We start from the raw sequence: 25019 nt of genomic DNA, 5'->3' as shown, positions 1-25019 counted from the left end.
ACAGCTGCACAGTTGCCTGGCGCTGCCCCCTTCAGTTCGGGGGTACACCATTCCAGTGATGAACTGCCACAAATCCCCTCAACCCCCACCGCCCAGGGAACTGCAAGGCCTTCATGCCCCACCATGTCCCTCCCTGACCTCAACCCCCCGGGAATACAGCGCTATGTGGTCGAACACATTGTGAAAAGTGATGGCAACCTAACCCACCTGTCTGCATCGAGACTCCGGTCATTTTCGGGTCGTGTCCCAAGACCACAGCATGAATCTGATTATGACGCCTGGCGATCTGGGGTTGATCTCCTGTTGAAAGATCCTGCTGTTTCAGACCAGCAACGTTCCAGGAAGATACTAGAAAGTTTGTTACCACCAGCAGCGGATATGGTAAGGCATCTTAGGCCAGAGACACCACCAATGACTTACCTGCAGATTCTTTTTTTTTTTTTTTTTTTTTTTTTTTTTAAAGTATATTTTTTTGGGCTTTTATGCCTTTAATGGACAGCACAGTGGAGAGTGACAGGAAACGGGGAGGCAGAGAGAGGGGGAATGACATGCAGTGAAAGGCCGTCCGATGCGGGATTCGAACCGGGGCCGACTGCAGCGAGGACTGTAGCCTCTACACATGGGGCGCCTGCTTAAACCACTACGCTACACGACGCCCCTACCTGCAGATTCTTGACTCAGCGTATGGGACGGTCCAAGATGGTGACGAGCTGTACGCCAAGTTTATGGAACTGTTCCAGGATGCTGGTGAAAATCCATCTGCATACTTGCAACGTCTGCAGGTTGCATTAAACTTGGCTGTGAAGAGGGGAGGAGTCCTGGCCACCGAATTAGACCGACATCTGTTAAATCAATTTTGTCGTGGCTGCTGGGACAACACGCTTATATCAGAACTCCAGCTCAAGCAGCGTAAGTCTCATCCTCCATCTTTTGCTGAATTGCTACTATTGCTCAGGACGGAGGAAGATCGAGGAGCTGCAAAGGTTCAGCGTATGAAGCAGCACCTCGGCTCAAAAGCTAGAGCCGGGGCGCATGCCCAGTACGTTTTTGCAACCCCAGAAGATGATAAAGTGGACGCACTGACTACCATCACTCAGCAGCTCACCCAGCAGCTTGCCGACATCCAAAAGCAGCTGGCGTCTCTTACTGCTCAGTCCAATCGACAGCAGTCCACTTCATCCAAGCCCGCTCACGTCAGCCGACTCAGTGAAAGCATGAAATCCAGCAAGGCTACATCTCGTTCCTCTCACAAGACCCAGCCATCTGGACTAAAACCAGGTTACTGTTATAATTGTGGAGAAGATGGACATATAAGACCCAATTGTGACAATGATCCAAACCCCTCACTTGTGGCTATGAAAAAGAAACAGTTCGCAGAGAAACAAAGGAAGTGGTTAAGATCGAATCCTCGCGATGCCTCATCTTTAAACTAGATCGGGTTCCTGTTGAGGGGCAAACAGGAACTGCTGCGGACCAACAACGTCCCACCAAGCAGATACCAGTGAAGTGTATTGACCAGTCACATTCCACTCCCACCGAGGCTGTTCGTCTGCCAAAGGGGTTAATTGGGTCCAAGTGTACTGGCCAGGTGAGCATAGCTGGACAAGAATTTTCATGTTTGCTGGATACTGGATCACAGGTAACGACAATACCCATTTCCATCTATAATCAACATTTCTCACACCAACCTGTTAAGCCACTGTGCGACTTGTTACAAGTAGAGGGTGCTGCTGGGCAAGAAGTACCATATGTGGGCTACATTGAAATGACTGTCACATTCCCGAAAGAGTTCATTGGTGTTGATATGGATGTGTGCACCCTGGCCCTGGTGGTTCCAGACGTTGGACAAGGATTCCATTCCCAAGTTCTGATTGGGATGAATACACTGGATCCGCTTTATGAGCAACATCTGGAAGGTGAGGGTGCCAATTACAGGCCATCCCGGCACGGCTACAGCGCTGTCCTCAAGTTGTTACAGCTGCGGCATCAGCAGATCCAAGGGGCCCACAATGGAGCGGTGAGACTAGCAAGTAAATCTCCACTTGAAGTTCCAGCAGGCTGCACCATGGTCATTACGGGTTTTGTCCGTGCAAATCTACCGCCAGCCGGCAAGTGTGCCCTCATCGAACAGCCATCCACTCCACTGCCTGGAGGTTTGTGTGTAAGGAACTGTCTTATTTCTTTATCCAGTCACACACCTCACCGGATCCCCGTTGTGATCACCAATGAATCCGACCAGAATATCACACTTCAGCCATTGGGCCTCATTGCTGAACTCTCTGGGTCGCCCCAGATTTTGACTCAAGGGGTCTCTACTACCCAAGTGCAGAGGCCAGAAGAAAGCAAGCTGGAGTTTGATTTTGGAGATTCTCCAATTCCCCCGGATTGGAGGGAGCGGATTGTATCCAAACTCAAGCAGATGCCAGATGTGTTCTCGCACCATGATCTTGACTTTGGGCGTACTGATCATGTGAAGCATCAGATCCACCTCCATGATGGGACCGCCCCATTCAAGCATCGAGCTCGGCCCATTCATCCTCGGGATATTGAGGCAGTTCGTGACCATCTGCGGGACCTGTTGAAGACAGGAGTGATAAGAGAATCTGAATCACCTTTCTCCTCTCCCATCGTGGTCGTACGTAAGAAGAATGGAGATGTGAGGCTGTGCATCGATTACCGCAAGCTTAACCTTCACACTGTGAAAGACAACTACGCACTCCCGAATTTGGAGGAGTCATTTGCGGCATTGACCGGTTCGCGTTGGTTCAGTGTCCTTGATCTTAAATCAGGGTATTACCAAATTGAAATGGCAGAAGCTGACAAACCCAAGACTGCGTTTGTAACTCCATTAGGCTTTTGGGAGTTCAATAGAATGCCGCAAGGCGTAACCAATGCGCCAGGGACATTCCAGCGGCTTATGGAGCGGTGCATGGGTGACTTGCACCTCAAGGAGGTTTTGGTCTTCCTGGATGATTTAATCATCTTTTCGGATACCCTTGAAGAACACGAGAGTCGACTGTTGAGAGTGCTTCACCGGCTCAAAGACTATGGCCTCAAATTGTCCCCGGAAAAGTGCAAGTTCTTTCAAGCATCAGTGCGTTACTTGGGACATATTGTCTCGGAACAGGGTGTGGAGACGGATCCGGAGAAAATCAGTGCCCTGAAATCTTGGCCAGTTCCCCAAAAGCTCAAGGAGTTGAGATCCTTTTTAGGATTTGCAGGATACTATCGCAGGTTCATCAAGGGATATGCCGAAATTGCAAAGCCACTGAACGACCTGACGAGGGGGTATACTCCAGTCCGTTCCAAAGGTCGCAAGGCGCCTAATCCTGCTCTGAACCACGATGCTAATCAGTGTTTTAATGAGAGATGGACATTAAAGTGCCAGCTTGCGTTTGAAACGCTGATCGACAGACTGACGACAGCTCCCGTGCTTGATTTTGCAAATCCAAAGCAGCCCTACATCTTGCATACCGATGCCAGCACCACAGGACTGGGAGCAGCACTCTATCAAGAACAGGAGGGACAGTTACGTGTCATAGCGTATGCCAGTCGGGGATTGTCTGCCAGTGAGTCACGATATCCAGCGCACAAACTGGAATTTTTGGCCCTGAAGTGGAGCGTAACGGAAAAGTTCCACGACTATCTTTATGGAACGAGTTTTGTGGTCGTAACAGACAACAATCCCCTGACGTACATTTTGTCATCTGCTAAGCTTGACGCTGCCAGTCATAGGTGGCTTGCTGCCCTTTCCACCTTTGACTTTAAACTCCAGTATCGGGCTGGCAGCCAGAACAGAGACGCTGACGCCCTCTCTCGAAGGCCTCATGATCTGCTGGATGAAGACCATTGTCAAAAAGAATGGGACATGGTCCAGCAGTTCACCCGTGACCATGTGGATGAGAAGGCGGTTGAGCTTGATCCAGAGGTTGTAGCCGCCATTTGTCACAGCTGTCTGGTGAGAGTTTCAAGTCCTCCCGAGAGCGGTGCTTCCTTGGTGGAGTCATTGAGCATGTCAGTCTCTGTCATTCCTGACTGTTATGCCAGCGAGACTCCTCAAGGGCTGCCAGTTGTGCCTGCACTGTCCCCGTCCGGCCTCCGGGAGAAGCAGAGAGTGGATCCCAGTCTTAAGGAACTAATCGCTCACCTCGAAACTGGTGAGAGTGTGCCCCCTACAGTACGACAACAACTTCCAGATCTGGGCCTGCTGTTGAGAGAGAGGAATCGCCTTGAGTTTCGAGACGATGTTCTTTACAGGAAGAGGCAGGATGGAGACCATCTATCGTTTCAGCTTATGTTGCCAGAGGAATTGCGTCAAGGAGTTCTTACCAGCCTCCATGACGACATGGGGCATATGGGAGTCGAGAGGACGCTTGACCTAGTGAGATCTCGGTTCTTCTGGCCACGTATGGCTGTAGATGTGGAAAAGAAGATTAAGACTTGTGACCGCTGCATTCGAAGGAAAGCCCTACCAGAGCGAGCTGCCCCGCTGGTAAACATCAGGACCAGCCGGCCGCTTGAACTGTTGTGCATGGACTACCTGACGCTCGAGGCAGACAAGAGTAACATCAAAGACATCTTGGTCCTCACAGATCATTTCACTAAATACGCCCTGGCTTTTCCAACTGCCAATCAAAAGGCGAAGACTGTTGCTAAATGTCTGTGGGAAAATTTCATCGTGCATTATGGCATCCCGGAGCGTCTGCACACAGATCAAGGGCGCGACTTTGAGTCCCAGTTAATTCGAGAACTCTGTGACATTGCTGGTATTCAGAAGACCCGTACCACGTCATATCATCCTCGTGGCAACCCAGTGGAGAGGTTCAATCGGACGCTGCTGAGTATGTTGGGTACGTTGGGACCGGAGCAGAAGCAAAGATGGAAGGAGTATGTAAAGCCCCTGGTCCATGCTTACAACTGCACCAGAAACGAGGTCACAGGCTACACTCCTTATGAGCTCATGTTTGGTCGTTCTCCGAGATTACCTGTGGATCTCGCTTTTGGTTTGCCAGCAGGGGACAAACCTGCCCCATCACACTCAAAGTATGTGCAGACTCTTCGCTCTCGCCTGGAAGAAAGTTACCAAGTTGCTTCCAAGAATGCAGCCAAGTCAGCAGAACGGAACAAGGCTCGTTTTGATCAGAGGGTAAGACCCTCTGCTCTGGAGGAAGGGGACCGAGTGCTGGTCCGGAATGTGAGACTCCGGGGTAAACATAAGCTGGAAGACAAGTGGGAGAGGGACATCTATGTTGTTATTAAACGTGCTGGTGACCTCCCTGTATACACGGTGAGACCTGAGAAAGAGGCATCTGGGAAGACGCGAACATTGCACAGGGACCTCCTGCTTCCGTGTGGTTTCTTACCGGGGCCGCCGACCTCAAACTCGGAGTCTGACGGAGCCAGAAGGGGATCCAGAGGAGTGCCTGAGTGAGGAAGAGGAGGAAGGGAGACTTCCTCAGGGTTTAATTCCAGCGATTGCGAAGTTCAGGGTAGAGGGGAGTTTTCCGGCCCAGGCTTCGCCTGCCAATCCCATTGTGACGGAGCCAGTGTGTTCACCTGAAAGGCATCAGCTGGTTGTTGAGGAGCTTTCTCTGGGGACCGATGCTGAGGATCCACCTTTGCTCGGGGTGGAGGAAGAGGCGTCTGAGGTGGAGACTGGGGAATACTTACCGGAGGGTGAAGAAATCAGTTCCACTCCAGAGACACCGCTACCTGAGGAAGAAGTGGAGCACAGAGAAGCTGAGCCAGCCCAGGCTATTCGGCGTTCCTCACGGCAGCGGCAATCGCCTAAGCGCCTGCAGTATCCTAGGTTGGGTAACCCATTGATCTCTGTCATACAGACACTTTTCCATAGTTTGGCTGATGCGTACGGTGAGGCTTGTACCAGTCCTGCGTCTAGCACTATAGCTCCACGGATCCATGTGGTTTAGCATGCCCGGAGTGCATGGTTCTAAGGGGGGAGTGTGTAACCCAGGTGACAGGTTTCTCCTTTCTTTTCATTCCGCTCAAAATCTCGCGGAGTTAGCTCCGGTTCTCGCGTGGTCCCTCTGGGCCAATCACAGTGACGCTGTTTAGTGACATCACGGGGTCACGTGGGATGGCACGACCAACCGCGTTTATGTATAGAGCCGCGCTGTTCAGTCTCGGTAAGAGGGGGTGAAGCTGCAGGAAAGACGAGCTACAGGTTGGGTAAACTATAAACTTTCCGCTGCTTTTTCATTGTTATAATGGCCAAGTGTTAAGCGATGTGTTGACTTGTAGGAGCTCCTTGCCGGGCCAAACTTGCCGTGCGGAAACCGATAGCGAGTGAGCGGGTAACTTGCGCAGAGACTGACCAAACGTGGATTGATGGCGAGCTAAGGAGCAGGCCTAGAGCCTACAGCTGGACTGCGACGGATCGACCCCCATTTTTGCCAGGCCGGTAGGGGGCTCTCTGTAGCTCACAATAAACTTTCGTCCTACCTGTTGCCCATTGCCCACCACACACACACATACTCTTCTCCCACACACTTTTTCACCCATACCTCCCCCTGGACTCAACTTAACCCAGACGTGGGTTCTTCATGAACTGTGGGTGGGCAGCTGGGTTGTAAATGGTATTAAGTGAGCTGAACATCCGGGTTAATTTTGTCGTGTTGAAGTATTATGGAGTATATATATGATTGAACGAGTAGCTACATGAATTGTTTGGACTGGCCATCTGAAATTGGTATTCACACATTTTCCACTGTATATATTTAGCACTTTACCTGTTGTTGTCTGACTGTTGTTGGTGTTAATGCACAATATATATATATTTCTAAGCAAACCTCGGTCTCTTGTTTACTCCCTCCCAGCTCGTAGCCTGGTCTTCTGATCATGGGTCAACATTGATGCTACATTGTAGTCACTAGCCCTAGCCTCAACTCCAGGTTAACTTGTTGTGGGTGCTACATTTACAATGAGGCATTACTCCAGTAAATTAGGTAATGCTAGCCAGAAATACCAGCTTAAATATAGAGACCAGATTTGACCTATGACCCAGCATTGAAAGCTGCCTAAAATTGAACACATTAAATGTCTGTTTATTAACAGGAGGTTATTAGGTTTGGATGGAAAGCCAACACTTGTTGGAAAGAAAAGAATCTAAGCTTTACAATGAGGTATTACTCCAGTAAATTAGATAATGCCTGCCAGAAATACCAGCTTAAATATAGAGACCAGATTTGACCTCTGACCCAGCACTGAAAGCTGCCTAAAATTGAACACATTAAATGTGTGGTTAATAACAGGAGGTGTGTGACAGGATGGAAAGATAACACTTGTTGGAAAGAAAATAATCTAAGCTTTACAATGAGGTATTACTCCAGTAAATCAGATAATGCTATCATGGAATAGCTTAAATATAAAGACCAGATTTGACCTCTGACCCAGCACTGAAAGCTGCCTAAAATTGACCACATTAAATGTCTGGTTGATAACAGGAGGTGTGATACAGGATGGAAAGCCAATACTTGTTGGAAAGAAGAGAATGTAAACTTTAAATAGTGAACAACATGTTTCATTTGAAGCAGGTGTAACGGGATAGTATGTAACCTAGTTAATTAGTTACTGGTTCGACTCAAGGAGCGAGGGACGGTAAGTACAATTTTATTCACACAACAAAGAAGAATCTGTTCAAATCCCTTTTAACAATAATAGAAAATAACAACCCAAAATAAAGTGTCCACTTTTCAGCTTATAGCTGCTCTTAAGTTCAGAGTTCAAGTAGATAAGTTCTCACAGTTCAAAGTTCACAGTTCCATAAAGTCAGTCCAATGTCTGTTATGATTCAAGTTCAAGTCTGTCTACCCGGGTAGTGTGTGTATGGTACTCTTTTGATGCTCATCTGGATCCAGGGTTGGAAGGTGAAGAGGAAAGGTGGAGTATCTCCCCTCGATCCCTGCTCAGTCAATATCAACGCTGTCCAAATCAATACGGATCCAGCCAAAAAAAACAATCTGCATAGCAGAATATAAAATCATAAATCAATTTCTGTACAGAATTCTTTTTTTTCTTTCAAGTAAGTGCAACCTGTAATTCTGACCACAAGAATTAATAATTGTACTATGAGATATAAATAACTCAAATCATCATTAATGTTAGTTTACAGTATCACATAAATCATGTTGCACCAATTGTCTTTTATCTTATCTTAATCATGTTCAACCATTTCAAAGTGAACTAAACACCACGTTCACATTAATAATTCAGGAGAATCCCTACAATGTACATAATATAACCCTTAACGGACAATTTTTATCCACCAACCATGAACATGGCGCCCAGAAACGGCGCATAAAAAGTATGGTTGTCATGGGAACAAATATACTCGTAACTAAAACTCAGCTTACCACTCATTGAAACATCTCATAATAGTTATTGTCAATCTCCGATTGGTTTTTGTTCTCTAACTTGGAACTTCACAATTAGCATTCACTACACAGAAAGATACATCTTGGCTAGCAACTAGCATGTAGCATTCAACTAAAACTCACCGGAGTCCTCGGTGAAAAAAAAACAACAAAACATGGCAATTCCTCCGTCACAGCCGTCATGGAACATCGGTCACAACTCAACCACACAATAACACTGATATGCATGAAAATAAAACAATACTCTTCCCATAAAAGGCAAAACTCGTGGCACTCGTGGCACTCGTGGCATTATCAGTATCGGAGCTCAACTATCGTGTCTGTCTCCCTGCATGCAATGCACGCGGCACTACATTTCCTGCACTGTCTAAACAAGAAGCGTCCCCTTGTGGTTGCTTAAGGAAACTACAGTCACAAAACAACTCTTTTGGTGAATGTGCATAGAAACGAAAACAATTTACATAAAACAATAATAAAATACATTTCGTAACCTGTCTAAATTTTCATGGGGTTACACAGGTATAGTAGAAATACAGGAGGATATGTAAAAACATAAATACAGGTTTCCTGCTGGCCTTTTCAAAACAGCTGAATGTAACCAGAACTCAACAACGTGCTGCTAGTCACCAGAGGGTTTAACATTACGAGTGTTGATCTCTTTGTATTGCTCTGAATATGAGCTTTACAATGAGGTATTACTCCAGTAAATCAGATAATGCTAGCTAGAAATACCACATTAAATATAGAGACCAGACTTGACCTCTTACCCAGCTCTGAAAGCTGCCTAAAATTGACCACATTAAATTTCTTGTTTATAATAAGAGGTTTGTGATAGGATGGAAAGTCAACACTGTTTGGAAAGAACAGAATCTAAGCTTCACAATCAGGTATTACTCCAGTAAATAAAAGTTAATTTTCCTGCACTAAGTGTTGCAGGGAGTACCATGATCACGAAATACAAAATGGGGTACCATGACCACGAAATACAAAACGGGGTACCAGGGGCACGATGCTCTGGCAGGCTTGGCTGGAGGGGTTAAGCCGCGGATGGATGCTTAAGTGTGGGTCTGCAGGTTGGGCTGGTGCGCAGGGTTCCTGGAGGAGGTAGGGTCAGCAGCTTGAAAGCAAGCCCAGAACCATGCTTCGAAGGCTGGGTAAAGTGCACCACCAATGCCCATGGAGGTGAGTCTCCGGAGAGTCTTTTTCGACCGAGGAAGGGGTGAGAAGGGGTGGCTCAGCGGCTTAGGCATTCTGTAGAAGGGGTACCTCTCTCGGTGCTGGGCAGTGTATACCGGTTCTTTAAAGCGCTGTCTTTTTCGACCGAGGAAGGGGTGAGAAGGGGTGGCTCAGCGGCTTAGGCATTCTGTAGAAGGGGTACCTCTCTCGGTGCTGGGCAGTGTATACCGGTTCTTTAAAGCGCTGTCTTTTTCGACCGAGGAAGGGGTGAGAAGGGGTGGCTCAGCGGCTTAGGCATTCTGTAGAAGGGGTACCTCTCTCGGTGCTGGGCAGTGTATACCGGTTCTTTAAAGCGCTGTCTTTTTCGACCGAGGAAGGGGTGAGAAGGGGTGGCTCAGCGGCTTAGGCATTCTGTAGAAGGGGTACCTCTCTCGGTGCTGGGCAGTGTATACCGGTTCTTTAAAGCGCTGTCTTTTTCGACCGAGGAAAGGGTGAGAAGGGGTGGCTCAGCGGCTTATGCATTCTGTAGAAGGGGTACCTCTCTCGGTGCTGGGCAGTGTATACCGGTTCTTTAAAGCGCTGTCTTTTTCGACCGAGGAAGGGGTGAGAAGGGGTGGCTCAGCGGCTTAGGCATTCTGTAGAAGGGGTACCTTTCTCGGTGCTGAGAAGAAAGCTTCCTAAAATTGACCACATTAAATGTCTGGTTAATAACAGGAGCTTTGTGATAGGATGAAAAGCCAACACATGTTGGAAGGAGAGAATGTAAGCTTTACAATGAGGTATTACTTGACTAAATCAGATAATGCTATCCTGAAATAGCAGCTTAAATATCAAGACCAGATTTGACCTCTGACCCAGCACTGAAAACTGCCTAAAATTGACCACATTAAATGTCTGGTTAATAACAGGAGCTTTGTGATAGGATGGAAAGCTAACACTTGTTTGAAAGAATAGAATATAAGCTTTACAATGAGGTATTACTCCAGTAAATCAGATAATGCTATCCTGAAATATCACTTAAATATAGAGACCAAATTTGACCTCTGACCCAGCTTTGAAAGCTGCCTAAAATTGACCACATTAAATGTCTGGTTAATAACAAGAGGTTTGTGATAGGATTGAAAGCCAACACTTTTTGGAAGAAGAGAATCTAAGCTTCACAATGAGGTATTACTTCAGTAAATCAGATAATTCTATCCTGAAATAGCTTAAATATAGAGACCAGATTTGACCTCTGACCCAGCACTGAAAGCTGCCTAAAATTGACCACAATAAATGTCTGGTTAATAACAAGAGGTTTGTGATAGGATGGAAAGCCGATGATTGTTGGAAAGAGGAGAATCTAAGCTTTACAATGAGGTATGAGACAGATAAAGTTTAAGCACTTCCACTTCATTGTTTTCTGTACAGAGATTTCTTACATTTACAAAGTGCACCAATACTGTACAAATAAAAAGAGCAAAGTCTAACAATGTCCTTGTAGACTTGAATACAGGCCTTGAAAATGCAGGCCAGGTGGATGGCTGCAGAAAGTTTAAGAGAGCCAAGCGAGGCCCAGGCCCTCTCCCCGAAAAGACTTTTTGCCCGCACCTTAATTAAACAGGAGTTCCTCATTGACCTCAATGTTCCTGGTTGCGAGGAAAAGAATAACTTCTTTTTCCTCCCCATCTGTGTCCACAGCATAGAACCTGGGCCTTAGGTTGGCTTCTGCTTTTGCTTGGTTGATAAACCTGCCAACAGTCTGCTTTTCGGGGTGGCACTCACAAAAAGATGAATGTGCATCAATGCACATGGGCTGCCCTTTTTGATTTGTATAAAAGAACATATGTCCAGTCTCCTCCTCACTGGTGTTCTTGTGTATGTGATGGCCCTCTTTGGCTGTGATCACCCTCCCATGGTAATCACAGACCACCTCACCAGTCTGAAATCTGCGGGTGGCAACGACACCCTTGCCTTTCCCTTTGACATCGGTGACCAATAGTCCTCTCCACCTCTGAGAACTGGTCATTTTCTGGATGTGTCTAGAATCCATGACCATGTCCACAGATCCTGAGGGCTTCCACTCCTTTATGATATTGGCAGAGATGGGGAGGTTTTTCTTCCATCCCCGCTTAGCAATCCAGGTGCTGACCCGGTTTTCTGTTGGGAGACGTCGGCAGAAGTATGCTGTCGAGAAAAAATTAAAAGGTTTTGTTAGTTAACAAAAATATAGTTGACAACTTTGAATCATGTACATAGCATTGATACTTGAAAAAAATTTTATTAAACATTGAGAAAATACTTACAGAGAACATGCTGCACGCGCAGTTTCATCTGTGCCTTCAGCCAACGCTCGTACAACTGCCGCTGACAGTCGGGTGACACCTTCCTGCGCTCAGTCTTGTCTGGCACCCCGTCCAGAATTCAGAGGTGATTCACTTAAGCTGAGAACTTACAGCACACATGTTGATTCTCCCCAGATAAGGGAGGCTGTCAATTCAATTTAAAACAGGTTATTTCTTCTGGTGGACTAAATTAACTTTGGGAGAGGATCTTTGCATGTTTTATTCTCCACAGTATCTTTTTCAGTTTTAGTAATACAGATTGTTCAGTACACAATGTTTCATTAGAGAAAGTCCATGAAATACGGTTTTTAAAAGTCATTCCAGAATATCTGTTTTTATGTTTCAGTCAGAGTGAAGAAGAGTAAGAAGAAGTAAGTTAAACTGTTTCCTTTTTTATTTTGCTTACTCTTATAGTTTGAAAATAAAAACTTCATTTGTCAAAGGTAGAATTCAGAGGGGATTCACTTAAGCTGAGAATGTACAGCATAGGTGTTGCCACTCCCCAAATAAGGGAGGCTGTGAACTCAGGGTTGAAACTGGTCATTCACACTCTATCCACATGCCTGCATTAGCATTTACATACATGCCCACCTGAAAATGGGGGATGCTTGACTCTGAAAATTTAAAACCAGAAGAAAGCAAGGCAGTTTTATTTATATAGCATTTTATTTAAAGAGTAAGAAGAAGAAGTGAGTTAAACGGTTTCCTTTTTATTTTGATTACTCTTATAGTTTGAAAATAAAAACTTCATTTGTCAAAGGTAGAATTCAGAGGTGATTCACTTAAGCTGAGCTTTAACAGCATATGTCAAAGGTAGAATTCAGAGGTGATTCACTTAAGCTGAGAACTTACAGCAAACATGTTGATTCTCCCTAGATAAGGGAGGCTGTCAATTCAATCTAAAACAGGTTATTTCTTCTGGTGGACTAAATTAACTTTGGGAAAGGATCTTTGCATGTTTTATTCTCCACAGTATCTTTTTCAGTGTTAGTAATACAGATTGTTCAGTACACAATGTTTCATTAGAGAAAGTCCATGAAATACGGTTTTTAAAAGTCATTCTAGAATATCTGTTTTTATGTTTCAGTCAGAGTGAAGAAGAGTAAGAAGAAGAAGTAAATTAAACTGTTTCCTTTTTATTTTGCTTACACTTGTAGTTTGAAAATAAAAACTTCATTTGTCAAAGGTAGAATTCAATGGTGATTCACTTAAGCTGAGAACTTAGATGGAAGGATGTTTTGATTACACTTATAGTTTGAAAATAAAAACTTCATTTGTCAAAGGTAGAATTCAGAGGTGATTCACTTAAGCTGAGAATTTATAGCATAAGTGTTGACACTCCCCAGATAAGGGAGGCTGTGAACTCAGGGTTGAAACAGGTCATTTACACTCTATAGAATTCAGAGGTGATTCACTTAAACTGAGAATTTACAGCATAGGTGTTGCCACTCCCCAAATAAGGGAGGCTGTGAACTCAGGGTTAAAACAGGTCATTTACACTCTAACCACATTCCTGCATAAGCATTTACATACATGCCCACCTGAGAATGGGGGATGCTTGACTCTGAAAGTTTAAAACCAGAAGAGGGCAAGGCAAGGCAGTTTTATTTATATAGCATTTTATTTATTTAGCGCATTTCATACACAGCCTCACAGCAAGAAGGTTCTGGTTTCGAGTCCCGGCTCGGCCGTGGGATCTTTCTGTGTGGAGTTTGCATGTTTTCCCCGTGCCAGTGTGGGTTCTCTCCGGGTACTCCGGCTTCCTCCCACAGTCCAAAGACATGCAAATGGGGACTAGGCTAATTGGATACTCTACATTGACCATAGGTGTGGCTGTGAGTGTGAATGGTTGTCTGTCTCTATGTGTTTGCCCTGCGATGGACTGGCGACCTGTCCAGGGTGTACCGCGCCTCTTTCCCGAAAAGATGCTGGGATAGGCTCCAGCCCCCATGCGACCCTACTAGAGGATAAGCGGAAGAAAATGGATGGATTTCATACACAATGGCAACTCAATGTGCTTTACATAAAACATGTAATTTGAGAAACATTAAAAAATACAATTAACCCCCCACACCCCACACTAATAATGAAAACAAATTATAGAAAAATAGAAAGTAAGAAACAAAATGCTGGAATACAGCATTAAATATAAGATTGCAGCATAAAATAATGATTTGCTTTAAAATCATTAAAAGGACATTGAGTTTTTAAAAGTCATTCTTGAATATCTGTTTTTATGTTTCAGTCAGAGTGAAAAAGAGTAAGAAGAAGAAGTAAGTTAAACTGTTTCCTTTTTATTTTGATTACTCTTATAGTTTGACAATAAAAACTTCATTTGTCAAAGGTAGAATTCACAGGTGATTCACTTAAGCTGAGATTTGTCAGCATAAATGTTGACTCTCTCCAAATAAGGGAGTCAAAAGAGGGAAGTCCATGAGTTTCTGGCATCCGGCAGGGTGTTCAGCCACTTGATTTGTAACATTTTATACATATAGTAATTATATTTGATATTATTAATAATAGTAATAATATATTATATTGAGACTCCTCAATGTTCTTTGTATATGTCTGAATGGTACAGAAATCCCAAACGCCAGTGAAAAGTCAGTTGCTAAAAACAGTGTGCCAGCTGAAAATAACACCCGGTCATTCAAATGCAATGCTTGCCTGGAATCCTTTCCCAGTAGAACTGCCTTGAGCGTTCATTGCATCCCGCATTAAGAGGATGACAACAGGCTCTGCAAAACAAGATGGGGAAAATGATCTCCAAAATACATCAGTACCTGTCCTTTCTCGGCCATATATATCAAGGGGGAGTCAAAAGAAGGAAGTCCATGAGATTCTGGCTTCTGGCAGGGTCCTCATTATATATATATATTATACATAGTAATTATGTTTTATATCATTAATAATAGTAATTATATATTATATTGAGACTCCTCAATGTTCTTTGTATGTGCCTTTATGGTTGGGTTAGGGTTAACCCCCCCTTACCCACCCTGAGATGGGTGGGTTACCCAGACCCCCCCCCAGACCCTAACCCACCCTTGTGTCCTAAATGTTGTTGTTCCTCACAAGGCTTTTTAAATAATTCATATTCATGTGTCAAACATGAAATCCATCATATTCTTCATGAATGCTACTCAAATAGACAGAAAAACCTATCCTGAAGTGTTCTGTACAGACAGGACAACGAGTGAGAAAAACTCAGTTCTCAGACACAGAGAAAGCTTCTAACGAGGAATTAGAGCCGATCCTGACGCTTAACAGCGCTCTTGAACAGTATTGCATTCTCAGGTGTAACTGATAACTTTATGACATGTAAACATGAAATCCATCATATTCTTCATGAATGGTACTCAAATAGACAGGAAAACTTGTCCAGCGTACTCACCCCTTGAGGAAGAAGAATCAGGCACTGGCTGGTACTCCTCATCATTAGTGGTGATGTTTTCATCCTCTGAGGAGGGTGTCCCATCATCTTCAGGAGAGGATGTGTCCTCATCTTGATTAGAAGATGTCTCTTCTTCAAATGCAGGGGATTTCTCCCTATCTTCGATCTTTGAACGCATCACATAGTCAAGTGCTTGAAGCAGTGAATATGACCTTCTTGCCACCTTGCCAGAGAAAAAATGATCTGGAAGCTGTTAGGCTTACTTACAGCCTTAGTATTAATTGCACCTGCATAAACTCCAGGACAGATTTACAAACAATGCCAGAGTTGCTTTTTGTTTACCCTGCAGCTGCATCTTTGAACTCTGCAAGATGCCCTGTGATTTTTTTTATTGTTGCCTGAGTCAAACCATTATCTGCTATCCTAAAGATCACACCTATGTCAAATAGGACGACTTATCCTGAAGTGTTCTGTACAGGCAGGACAACGAGTGAAAAAACTCAGTTCTCAGACACAGAGACAGCTTCTAAGGAGGAAAAGAACTGATCCAGGCGCTGGAAACGTTAAAACAGCGCTATTGAACAGTATTGCATTCTCAGGTGTAACTGATAACCTTATGACATGTAAACATGAAATCCATCATATTCTTCATGAATGCTCCTCAAATAGACAGGAAAACTTATACTGAAGTGTTGTGTACAGACAGTACAACGATTGAGAAAAACTCAGTTCTCAGACACAGAGAAAGCTTCTAAGGAGGAAAAGAGCCGATCCTGACATTTAAACAGCGGTATTGAACAGTATTGCATTCTCAGGTGTAACTGATAACTTTATGACATGTAAACATGAAATCCATCATATTCTTCATGAATGCTACTCAAATAGACAGGAAAACTTATCCTGAAGTGTTCTGTGTAGAAATCCCAACAAATGTGAATGCTGAGATTTTGGAGACACACAGACAGCTTTAACGAGGAAAAGAGCCGATTTAGGCGCTGGAAACGTTAAACAGCGCTTTTGAATATCCATCATATTCTTCATGAATGAAGATTTGACCTCTGACCCATCACTGAAAGCTGCCTAAAATTGACCACATTAAATGTCTGGTTAATAACAGGAGGTGTGAAACAGGATGGAAAGCCAACACTTGTTGGAAAGAAGAGAATGTAAACTTTAAACTAGTGAACAACATGTTTCATTTGAAGCAGGTTCAGTAGAAATACAGGAGGATATGTAAAAACATAAATACAGTTTTCCTGCTGGCCTTTTCAAGACAGCTGAATGTAACCAGAATTCAACAACGTGCTGCTAGTCACCAGAGGGGTTAACATTACGAGTGTTGATCTCTTTGTATTGCTCTGAATATGAACTTTACAATGAGGTATTACTCCAGTAAATCAGATTTGACCTCTGACCCAGCTCTGAAAGCTGCCTAAAATTGACCACATTAAATGTCTGGTTAATAACAGGAGGTTTGTGATAAGATGGAAAGCCAACACTTGTTGGAAAGAATAGAATCTAAGCTTTACAATGGGGTATTACTCCAGTAAATCAGATAATGCTATAATGGAATAGCTTAAATATAAAGACCAGATTTGAAACGTTAAACAGCGCTTTTGAATATCCATCATATTCTTCATGAATGAAGATTTGACCTCTGACCCATCACTGAAAGCTGCCTAAAATTGACAACATTAAATGTCTGGTTAATAACAGGAGGTGTGTGATAGGATGGAAAGCCAACACTTGTTGGAAAGAACAGAATGTAAACTTTACAATGAGGTATTACTCCAGTAAATCAGATAAAGTTATCCTGAAATAGCAGCTTAAATATAGAGACCAGATTTGACCTCAGACCCAGCTCTGAAAGCTGCCTAAAATTGACCACATTAAATGTCTGGTTAATAACAGGAGGTGTGTGATAGGATGGAAAGCCAACACTTGTTGGAAAGAACAGAATGTAAACTTTACAATGAGGTATTACTCCAGTAAATCAGATAAAGTTATCCTGAAATAGCAGTTTAAATATTGAGACCAGATTTGACCTCTGACCCAGCTCTGAAAGCTGCCTAAAATTGACCACATTAAATGTCTGGTTAATAACAGGAGGTGTGAAACAGGATGGAAAGCCAACACTTGTTGGAAAGAAGAGAATGTAAACTTTAAACTAGTGAACAACATGCTTCATTTGAAGCAGGTTCAGTAGAAATACAGGAGGATATGTAAAAACATAAATACAGGTTTCCTGCTGGCCTTTCCAAGACAGCTGAATGTAACCAGAGGGTTTAACATTACGAGTGTTGATCTCTTTGTATTGCTCTGAATATGAACTTTACAATGAGGTATTACTCCAGTAAATCAGATAATGCTAGCCAGAAATACCAGATTAAATATAGAGACCAGATTTGACCTCTGACCCAGCTCTGAAAGCTGCCTAAAATTGACCACATTAAATGTCTGGTTAATAACAGGAGGTTATTAGGTTTGGATGGAAAGCCAACACTTGTTGGAAAGAAAAAAGAGTCTAAGCTTTATGTAACCCAGGTGACAGGTTTCTCCTTTCTTTTCATTCCGCTCAAAATCTCGCGGAGTTAGCTCCGGTTCTCGCGTGGTCCCTCTGGGCCAATCACAGTGACGCTGTTTAGTGACATCACGGGGTCACGTGGGATGGCACGACCAACCGCGTTTATGTATAGAGCCGCGCTGTTCAGTCTCGGTAAGAGGGGGTGAAGCTGCAGGAAAGACGAGCTACAGGTTGGGTAAACTATAAACTTTCCGCTGCTTTTTCATTGTTATAATGGCCAAGTGTTAAGCGATGTGTTGACTTGTAGGAGCTCCTTGCCGGGCCAAACTTGCCGTGCGGAAACCGATAGCGAGTGAGCAGGTAACTTGCGCAGAGACTGACCAAACGTGGATTGATGGCGAGCTAAGGAGCAGGCCTAGAGCCTACAGCTGGACTGCGACGGATCGACACCCATTTTTGCCAGGCCGGTAGGGGGCTCTCTGTAGCTCACAATAAACTTTCGTCCTACCTGTTGCCCATTGCCCACCACACACACACATACTCTTCTCCCACACACTTTTTCACCCATACCTCCCCCTGGACTCAACTTAACCCAGACGTGGGTTCTTCATGAACTGTGGGTGGGCAGCTGGGTTGTAAATGGTATTAAGTGAGCTGAACATCCGGGTTAATTTTGTCGTGTTGAAGTATTATGGAGTATATATATGATTGAACGAGTAGCTACATGAATTGTTTGGACTGGCCATCTGAAATTGGTATTCACACATTTTCCACTGTATATATTTAGCACTTTACCTGTTGTTGTCTGACTGTTGTTGGTGTTAATGCACAATATATATATATTTCTAAGCAAACCTCTGTCTCTTGTTTACTCCCTCCCAGCTCGTAGCCTGGTCTTCTGATCATGGGTCAACATTGATGCTACATTGTAGTCACTAGCCCTAGCCTCAACTCCAGGTTAACTTGTTGTGGGTGTTACATAATTTGTGGCGAGCTAGCCAGGAGGGAGTACAGAACTGAGCAAGCAACAATAGTAAAGTTGATATTCATTGCAAATATGGACATTTTGGAGAAAAAAGGCATAAAAATTCCGAACGCTGTTTTAATTAAATCTGTAACCCATGACCACACAGACGATGAGGTTGTTGCATTCGTAAGTCGGTATGGCAAAACCTCTAATATCGTGGCCATAACTGAGCCTGGCGTTTTCCAGGACACGATTATTGTCGAATTTGAGTCGGGAAATGTTTTGGTTGAACTGCGGAAAATTTTGCCGTACACGTATATTTGCGAGACAGAAAAAGTGACTTATGATATTTTGGAACTTGCAATCATTTGCGCGGATTCTTTTGGGGAGTTAAAAACAAAGGAATATCTGGGCGAATTAAAAGAGTTGGCTAAACTCACAGGACGGGACTACGCTGAGGTCCTGAAGGGGTTAATGTCTGTACTGGGTCAGTCCATCACTGAACAAAGTTCTGCCCCGAAAGTGGAGACTCACCTAGACTCCAGGGAGGAAGTGATGCCAACTGCCCTCAGTACAGCTGCACAGTTGCCTGGCGCTGCCCCCTTCAGTTCGGGGGTACACCATTCCAGTGATGAACTGCCACAAATCCCCTCAACCCCCACCGCCCAGGGAACTGCAAGGCCTTCATGCCCCACCATGTCCCTCCCTGACCTCAACCCCCCGGGAATACAGCGCTATGTGGTCGAACACATTGTGAAAAGTGATGGCAACCTAACCCACCTGTCTGCATCGAGACTCCGGTCATTTTCGGGTCGTGTCCCAAGACCACAGCATGAATCTGATTATGACGCCTGGCGATCTGGGGTTGATCTCCTGTTGAAAGATCCTGCTGTTTCAGACCAGCAACGTTCCAGGAAGATACTAGAAAGTTTGTTACCACCAGCAGCGGATATGGTAAGGCATCTTAGGCCAGAGACACCACCAATGACTTACCTGCAGATTCTTTTTAAAGTATATTTTTTTGGGCTTTTATGCCTTTAATGGACAGCACAGTGGAGAGTGACAGGAAACGGGGAGGCAGAGAGAGGGGGAATGACATGCAGTGAAAGGCCGTCCGATGCGGGATTCGAACCGGGGCCGACTGCAGCGAGGACTGTAGCCTCTACACATGGGGCGCCTGCTTAAACCACTACGCTACACGACGCCCCTACCTGCAGATTCTTGACTCAGCGTATGGGACGGTCCAAGATGGTGACGAGCTGTACGCCAAGTTTATGGAACTGTTCCAGGATGCTGGTGAAAATCCATCTGCATACTTGCAACGTCTGCAGGTTGCATTAAACTTGGCTGTGAAGAGGGGAGGAGTCCTGGCCACCGAATTAAACCGACATCTGTTAAATCAATTTTGTCGTGGCTGCTGGGACAACACGCTTATATCAGAACTCCAGCTCAAGTAGCGTAAGTCTCATCCTCCATCTTTTGCTGAATTGCTACTATTGCTCAGGACGGAGGAAGATCGAGGAGCTGCAAAGGTTCAGCGTATGAAGCAGCACCTCGGCTCAAAAGCTAGAGCCGGGGCGCATGCCCAGTACGTTTTTGCAACCCCAGAAGATGATAAAGTGGACGCACTGACTACCATCACTCAGCAGCTCACCCAGCAGCTTGCCGACATCCAAAAGCAGCTGGCGTCTCTTACTGCTCAGTCCAATCGACAGCAGTCCACTTCATCCAAGCCCGCTCACGTCAGCCGACTCAGTGAAAGCATGAAATCCAGCAAGGCTACATCTCGTTCCTCTCACAAGACCCAGCCATCTGGACTAAAACCAGGTTACTGTTATAATTGTGGAGAAGATGGACATATAAGACCCAATTGTGACAATGATCCAAACCCCTCACTTGTGGCTATGAAAAAGAAACAGTTCGCAGAGAAACAAAGGAAGTGGTTAAGATCGAATCCTCGCGATGCCTCATCTTTAAACTAGATCGGGTTCCTGTTGAGGGGCAAACAGGAACTGCTGCGGACCAACAACGTCCCACCAAGCAGATACCAGTGAAGTGTATTGACCAGTCACATTCCACTCCCACCGAGGCTGTTCGTCTGCCAAAGGGGTTAATTGGGTCCAAGTGTACTGGCCAGGTGAGCATAGCTGGACAAGAATTTTCATGTTTGCTGGATACTGGATCACAGGTAACGACAATACCCATTTCCATCTATAATCAACATTTCTCACACCAACCTGTTAAGCCACTGTGCGACTTGTTACAAGTAGAGGGTGCTGCTGGGCAAGAAGTACCATATGTGGGCTACATTGAAATGACTGTCACATTCCCGAAAGAGTTCATTGGTGTTGATATGGATGTGTGCACCCTGGCCCTGGTGGTTCCAGACGTTGGACAAGGATTCCATTCCCAAGTTCTGATTGGGATGAATACACTGGATCCGCTTTATGAGCAACATCTGGAAGGTGAGGGTGCCAATTACAGGCCATCCCGGCACGGCTACAGCGCTGTCCTCAAGTTGTTACAGCTGCGGCATCAGCAGATCCAAGGGGCCCACAATGGAGCGGTGAGACTAGCAAGTAAATCTCCACTTGAAGTTCCAGCAGGCTGCACCATGGTCATTACGGGTTTTGTCCGTGCAAATCTACCGCCAGCCGGCAAGTGTGCCCTCATCGAACAGCCATCCACTCCACTGCCTGGAGGTTTGTGTGTAAGGAACTGTCTTATTTCTTTATCCAGTCACACACCTCACCGGATCCCCGTTGTGATCACCAATGAATCCGACCAGAATATCACACTTCAGCCATTGGGCCTCATTGCTGAACTCTCTGGGTCGCCCCAGATTTTGACTCAAGGGGTCTCTACTACCCAAGTGCAGAGGCCAGAAGAAAGCAAGCTGGAGTTTGATTTTGGAGATTCTCCAATTCCCCCGGATTGGAGGGAGCGGATTGTATCCAAACTCAAGCAGATGCCAGATGTGTTCTCGCACCATGATCTTGACTTTGGGCGTACTGATCATGTGAAGCATCAGATCCACCTCCATGATGGGACCGCCCCATTCAAGCATCGAGCTCTGCCCATTCATCCTCGGGATATTGAGGCAGTTCGTGACCATCTGCGGGACCTGTTGAAGACAGGAGTGATAAGAGAATCTGAATCACCTTTCTCCTCTCCCATCGTGGTCGTACGTAAGAAGAATGGAGATGTGAGGCTGTGCATCGATTACCGCAAGCTTAACCTTCACACTGTGAAAGACAACTACGCACTCCCGAATTTGGAGGAGTCATTTGCGGCATTGACCGGTTCGCGTTGGTTCAGTGTCCTTGATCTTAAATCAGGGTATTACCAAATTGAAATGGCAGAAGCTGACAAACCCAAGACTGCGTTTGTAACTCCATTAGGCTTTTGGGAGTTCAATAGAATGCCGCAAGGCGTAACCAATGCGCCAGGGACATTCCAGCGGCTTATGGAGCGGTGCATGGGTGACTTGCACCTCAAGGAGGTTTTGGTCTTCCTGGATGATTTAATCATCTTTTCGGATACCCTTGAAGAACACAAGAGTCGACTGTTGAGAGTGCTTCACCGGCTCAAAGACTATGGCCTCAAATTGTCCCCGGAAAAGTGCAAGTTCTTTCAAGCATCAGTGCGTTACTTGGGACATATTGTCTCGGAACAGGGTGTGGAGACGGATCCGGAGAAAATCAGTGCCCTGAAATCTTGGCCAGTTCCCCAAAAGCTCAAGGAAGTTGAGATCCTTTTTAGGATTTGCAGGATACTATCGCAGGTTCATCAAGGGATATGCCGAAATTGCAAAGCCACTGAACGACCTGACGAGGGGGTATACTCCAGTCCGTTCCAAAGGTCGCAAGGCGCCTAATCCTGCTCTGAACCACGATGCTAATCAGTGTTTTAATGAGAGATGGACATTAAAGTGCCAGCTTGCGTTTGAAACGCTGATCGACAGACTGACGACAGCTCCCGTGCTTGATTTTGCAAATCCAAAGCAGCCCTACATCTTGCATACCGATGCCAGCACCACAGGACTGGGAGCAGCACTCTATCAAGAACAGGAGGGACAGTTACGTGTCATAGCGTATGCCAGTCGGGGATTGTCTGCCAGTGAGTCACGATATCCAGCGCACAAACTGGAATTTTTGGCCCTGAAGTGGAGCGTAACGGAAAAGTTCCACGACTATCTTTATGGAACGAGTTTTGTGGTCGTAACAGACAACAATCCCCTGACGTACATTTTGTCATCTGCTAAGCTTGACGCTGCCAGTCATAGGTGGCTTGCTGCCCTTTCCACCTTTGACTTTAAACTCCAGTATCGGGCTGGCAGCCAGAACAGAGACGCTGACGCCCTCTCTCGAAGGCCTCATGATCTGCTGGATGAAGACCATTGTCAAAAAGAATGGGACATGGTCCAGCAGTTCACCCGTGACCATGTGGATGAGAAGGCGGTTGAGCTTGATCCAGAGGTTGTAGCCGCCATTTGTCACAGCTGTCTGGTGAGAGTTTCAAGTCCTCCCGAGAGCGGTGCTTCCTTGGTGGAGTCATTGAGCATGTCAGTCTCTGTCATTCCTGACTGTTATGCCAGCGAGACTCCTCAAGGGCTGCCAGTTGTGCCTGCACTGTCCCCGTCCGGCCTCCGGGAGAAGCAGAGAGTGGATCCCAGTCTTAAGGAACTAATCGCTCACCTCGAAACTGGTGAGAGTGTGCCCCCTACAGTACGACAACAACTTCCAGATCTGGGTCTGCTGTTGAGAGAGAGGAATCGCCTTGAGTTTCGAGACGATGTTCTTTACAGGAAGAGGCAGGATGGAGACCATCTATCGTTTCAGCTTATGTTGCCAGAGGAATTGCGTCAAGGAGTTCTTACCAGCCTCCATGACGACATGGGGCATATGGGAGTCGAGAGGACGCTTGACCTAGTGAGATCTCGGTTCTTCTGGCCACGTATGGCTGTAGATGTGGAAAAGAAGATTAAGACTTGTGACCGCTGCATTCGAAGGAAAGCCCTACCAGAGCGAGCTGCCCCGCTGGTAAACATCAGGACCAGCCGGCCGCTTGAACTGTTGTGCATGGACTACCTGACGCTCGAGGCAGACAAGAGTAACATCAAAGACATCTTGGTCCTCACAGATCATTTCACTAAATACGCCCTGGCTTTTCCAACTGCCAATCAAAAGGCGAAGACTGTTGCTAAATGTCTGTGGGAAAATTTCATCGTGCATTATGGCATCCCGGAGCGTCTGCACACAGATCAAGGGCGCGACTTTGAGTCCCAGTTAATTCGAGAACTCTGTGACATTGCTGGTATTCAGAAGACCCGTACCACGTCATATCATCCTCGTGGCAACCCAGTGGAGAGGTTCAATCGGACGCTGCTGAGTATGTTGGGTACGTTGGGACCGGAGCAGAAGCAAAGATGGAAGGAGTATGTAAAGCCCCTGGTCCATGCTTACAACTGCACCAGAAACGAGGTCACAGGCTACACTCCTTATGAGCTCATGTTTGGTCGTTCTCCGAGATTACCTGTGGATCTCGCTTTTGGTTTGCCAGCAGGGGACAAACCTGCCCCATCACACTCAAAGTATGTGCAGACTCTTCGCTCTCGCCTGGAAGAAAGTTACCAAGTTGCTTCCAAGAATGCAGCCAAGTCAGCAGAACGGAACAAGGCTCGTTTTGATCAGAGGGTAAGACCCTCTGCTCTGGAGGAAGGGGACCGAGTGCTGGTCCAGAATGTGAGACTCCGGGGTAAACATAAGCTGGAAGACAAGTGGGAGAGGGACATCTATGTTGTTATTAAACGTGCTGGTGACCTCCCTGTATACACGGTGAGACCTGAGAAAGAGGCATCTGGGAAGACGCGAACATTGCACAGGGACCTCCTGCTTCCGTGTGGTTTCTTACCGGGGCCGCCGACCTCAAACTCGGAGTCTGACGGAGCCAGAAGGGGATCCAGAGGAGTGCCTGAGTGAGGAAGAGGAGGAAGGGAGACTTCCTCAGGGTTTAATTCCAGCGATTGCGAAGTTCAGGGTAGAGGGGAGTTTTCCGGCCCAGGCTTCGCCTGCCAATCCCATTGTGACGGAGCCAGTGTGTTCACCTGAAAGGCATCAGCTGGTTGTTGAGGAGCTTTCTCTGGGGACCGATGCTGAGGATCCACCTTTGCTCGGGGTGGAGGAAGAGGCGTCTGAGGTGGAGACTGGGGAATACTTACCGGAGGGTGAAGAAATCAGTT

This window comes from Seriola aureovittata, chromosome 22 (genome assembly GCF_021018895.1).
Source record: "Seriola aureovittata isolate HTS-2021-v1 ecotype China chromosome 22, ASM2101889v1, whole genome shotgun sequence".
NCBI lineage: Eukaryota > Metazoa > Chordata > Actinopteri > Carangiformes > Carangidae > Seriola > Seriola aureovittata.
The sequence above is the reverse complement of the archived record's forward strand: the minus strand, read 5'-3'. Positions refer to the sequence as shown.